General features: G+C 39.3%; 1 long non-coding RNA gene across 1 annotated transcript; it reads left to right on the forward strand.

Annotated features, from left to right (window-relative positions):
• Positions 1 to 619: 619 nt before the first annotated feature.
• On the forward strand, positions 620 to 3334 carry LOC105357181. Its single transcript, XR_002872863.1, has 3 exons — positions 620 to 957; positions 1743 to 1965; positions 3126 to 3334. It is a non-coding gene; the product is annotated as an uncharacterized LOC105357181 (long non-coding RNA).
• The last annotated feature ends 1424 nt before the right edge of the window (positions 3335 to 4758 follow it).

Below are 4758 nucleotides of genomic sequence, written 5' to 3' on the forward strand. Positions count from 1 at the left end.
TTGTTGTTAGTTTGGTTCATAAATGCAGGGAAGGTGTTTTCTTCCATTATTTAACTATATTGTGTTTGGGTCTCAATTGACCCATTTTCACACTTGAAAACAAAATATGAGAGCTAAGACAGATAGACCCTCTTTAACCCATCCAAGAATGTGATGTTACTGCTTCAGGCTGCAGTTTTTCTAAAACATCCTGACAAACACTCAAAGTGTTTATATTTGCTTCTATCCTTACACTTGTGTGGATTTGAACCTCTTTTTAAGCTTTTTATTTGGTTCCTTTTCTGCTCAATCCAAGACAGCCGATATTGAGCAGCTGCATCTCAAACATATTCATCTTTGTTTTGTCCCTCAGAGTTATTTCTGTTGCCTCTGTCTCTGCACATTAATCCTTGGAACGTCACGGCGGCTTGTCAGTTTGAATTTCACTCGACCTGTGACAGGTGGAAAGGTACTCGTGCTTTGATTTTGAAATGTTTGCCAGCAATTAGTGGTTACATGTTCTGAACATAATGATGCTGCATGACATGTGTGTAATGCGATGTTCCTGGGAGGAATTGCAATGCATGAAAAAGAAAAATAATAGGAGCGTTCGTGTGAATATGTCAGACTAATGCTGGGTCAGAGAGAAATTCTCTTGATCAATTGTTCTTGACAGATGTGTATATGGCAGTGTATTAGGCATCGCTCTTAAATGTCTTTTTTTTAGATTGTACGTGGAAATCTAGGAAGATTCATTCATTTGTTTGTTTGGTTTGGTTTATTTGTATGGTTTTAGTAAAACAAAATCATTGATATTTCTGTTTCCTGCAACATCTCTCCAGAACTCTCCAGGATGTACCCCACCCACGCCCACCTGTTGCCTGGATAGGCTCCAGCAACCCTCGAAATTATCATACAGATTATTTGGAAAGTGGATGGATGGATATTTTATGCTGTTAAACGCACATCCCATTAATTGTAAGTATGATTTCCTTCGGGGGTTTTTTGTTTCAGTTTTAAAGCAATATTAAACTATAATGAATCTGACTGGGGGGTTTTTCAGCAGACTCTTGGCCATTTTAAAAACTCCCTGGTCAAAAAAGCAGCTCTGTGGCAAAATTCATCATTAGTTCATGATGTCCTTTGTGCGAGCCAGATGGACAGGACAGAATGACAACCATAGGAGATAGAGTCTTTAATTCACTAGATGAGAAAAGCAGGATACCGTGTTGCTCCTTTGTAGGAGAAAAGGTCAACGTGGGTGAGACCTCAAGACTTTCAGAAGGTGAGAAGGGACTTATAGTCCAGATATGATTCAGCAGGAAGGAGCACCTTAATATCCGTAGACCAGAAGTAGAGGATCCATGAGGTGTATCTCAAAGTCTGTGACAGCCGATGGTCAGAAACTTGACATTTCAACAGGAAGGAAATACAGGTAGTGGTCAATTTAACCCTTGTGCTATCTTAGATGACCTAATTAACGTGTTCTCCCTACCATGATAAAGGTGGAAAGATTTAATGTAATCCATGGACACCAGTGAGGTTCACAAATCATTGAAGAAAAAAGGTTCAGCGCACTGTCACTCCCAATGTTCAAGTGCCTAGGATAGCATAAGGGATAAAGAGCAACCTCTGCACTTTCCAGTTTCCAAGACTCCACCTTTTATTGTCCATGTTACTTACAATTTTTTTTTAACTCAAACTAAACAAAAGTTAAATGGGGTAAACACTGTATACTTATCTAGCGCTTTTCTACCTACAAGGCCCAAGGCGCTTTGCAATCACAGACCCATTCACCCAGTCACACACTGGTGGGGGCTCTGCTGCCGTACACTGGGACCAACCTACCACCAGAGGCAAGATGGGGTTCAGTGTCTTGCCCAAGGACACTTCGACACATGGGTGTACACCGGGAATTGAACTTGCAATCTTACAATGATGGGTCGACCGCCCTACCACTGCACCACTGCACCACGACCACCCGTGGTAAGTAATGGTATGTCTGGAAAAAAGCCCTATATTGAAAAGCTAAAATTGTAACTTTCACATCTGAGAAGGTAAACCAAGCTTTCTCTGTTATAAATAATACAGTACACAAAGTCCACCTAGTTTACTTGGAAGTTTCCGACAATCCAACAGTTTTGTGGACAACCAGAGTATTTCTATCTGAGCAAAGAGCTGGCAGAAATAGCAAAATGAAATAATTTCAAATGAAATTAACATAGAAAATGGAAACATTAAAACCAGTGTCAAGTTCTTTATATTTTTCAGTTCCGATTAGTTTTTACATGTGGTGATCTCATGCAAATGAGAATTTGAACCAATATCAAAAGCTTTTTCGTTTTCTGGCATCACAGAGAAACAAACAGGGTTCACACACACACACACACACACACAAAGTAGAAATTAAATGAATGCAGTGTGCTTTTAATACTATCCCTGTGAGCACACAGCGTACTCATACATATCTCATAATGCAATACTCACAGCAAAGTCATTAGGAATTTCTTTCTCGGCTAAATCCATTCACAGCGCCCTCTTCCAGATTCAATTGGAAGATTAGTCTTTGCTCCACACAATTTAAAGAGTGCGGAGAATTTCCATCACCACAGGGCTTTGAAATCAATAGATCAATAAACCTACATCACTCAATTCATTTACCTTGCTGCTGGGCGCGTGAAACTTTAAAGAGACCCACCGACTACCAACCGCACACGCAGCTATTTGCATCTAACTCTATAACTTTTACTATTTTGTGACTTGAAATGTTGTATCACAAAAACCTCACAAAGGACTAAAAAAGAAAACTCAAGTCTAAACCCACAAGGTGGTTTAAAACGCTTTGAGACATCATTAAGCAGACATTCCTCGCCATGTATATATCTGCAATTTGGATAACATACCCCCTTGGGCAAATAACGCAGGGCATGTTTTATTCATGGGGCTGACTGAACCCCGGCCTCTGCTGGAGTTGGATCAGGGTGTAGCTGGAGCAACGTTAACTATTTATTACACATTACGACGAGAGGCCGGCCCATCAGGCTTAGAGCCAATGACAGCTGCCTCACTTACTGTCTGCTGCTGTAAAAAAAAAAAAAAAACATGCTGACAAGAGGGAAACCCTATGCTTCACTTCTCCTTAACAGATAAGGATCCAGACCTCTTCCAGTCGCCGCTGAGACACCCCACGAACCGCAGACTGACACACAAGAAACAAGAGCACACACTCTTCTCGGACCTACTTTAGTTTTTTTCATGCAGTGAACTTGAGCTTTTTTCCTCTAGTCTAATGTATGACTAGATGATCAATAATTACTCTAGATTTCTTTGCCGCTTCAAAAACATCCATGGCTCCTTAGTGAAAGTATAATTAAATAAAGTAAAATGAAAAAAGTTAAAGGCATGAGTGAGTGCTGTCCACCCCACCCTTATCACCCCCTCCTGACCCACCCTCACTTGCTGGTTTTATCTCCAGAGCAAAAAAACTTTTTGGTTGCAGGGCGTGACAAACGGTCATATGGAATTTTTAGAAGAATTTGCAAAGGTCAATTTTTTGACTTCCTTGGCAACTGAGATTTTTTCTTAACCACGCCCACATTCATATTATGTTTTGTATCATTTTGATCATCTTAAGCCACAAATTAATGTATTAAATTGTCACATTATTCTGTGACAATTAAGTGCGAGCAAAAGGGGAACATCACTTTTGTGAGCTTGCCACATTAATGCAGTTCAACATCTACAGCTTCTAGTTTGTATTTCCAAATCTCCTCCTTGTGATGCTTGAGGAAATAGATCTAAAACTTTTTGGAGGTGTTCAAATTTGTAGCTGTAACTTTTTTCAAATATTGTTCAAGACTGTGTTCTTTTCCTGAGGTCAAAAGTCAACAAAACTTTAGTAGTGGTTGTAGACTTCAGCTGGCGGCATGTGTGTGAAATTCTGCAACAATCGCGCAAACAAAGGTTTTCTTTTCCCATAATGAGGGAAAATGTGAAAATCTCCAAATTTCACACTTTGTCACAAAATGGCGGCTAAAGGTCCTGTGGCCTGTGCGTGCAGTTTCTTAATATGAACGGCACAAGGGCTTGAAATAAGGTGTAAAAAATACTGAGAACAATTTTGAATACTGTACATAGAGTTTTCTCTTGTCATTGTGCTTATAAGCAGCAAGGCTTTTACAAAAAAATATTTTTACATTTTGATTCTAAATAGTTTGAAAATGCTGTTTACGTAAGGCGTAACATCCATAAAAAAAAACTTTTCATGCATTAAACATAAAATGTAATCTACTTTCTTAATGTCCTCCCATGGTTAAAAATGTAATGACTAAGTTGTTCTTATCACAGGAGAGCAAAAGGTAACAGGGCTTTCTTAAAACAAGATTTTTTGATTAATAAAAACAAAATTCATCCGCTCCAAATTACTTAAAGCAGCTTTCAGACAACTATTGTGTTCTTCCTCTCAGTGGTTTTGCTTCCAGGGCACACCAGGAATGGGGAAGTGCAGTGGAGACCTGATAGAGCTGTGAATAAAAAAGTAAACTGTAGAAAAAGAAAGAGAAGCCGCTCCCTGCTTGTCCAGTGTGAACACCATGAGCTAAACCCACATTCTTAAATGTGTATCAAATGTACCATGCTTGAGGCATATAGGCTTCCTCTTTAAAGACAGCAAATCTGGATTTGTATAATCACATCATAGTGTGCCTGCAGCTTAGATGTTACATAAAAACCTCATTTTTTAGAGGTCAAAAACCTGATTAAGTCCCAATGAGCAAATTC

Source organism: Oryzias latipes, chromosome 24 (assembly GCF_002234675.1).
Source record: "Oryzias latipes chromosome 24, ASM223467v1".
Taxonomy (NCBI): Eukaryota; Metazoa; Chordata; class Actinopteri; order Beloniformes; family Adrianichthyidae; genus Oryzias; species Oryzias latipes.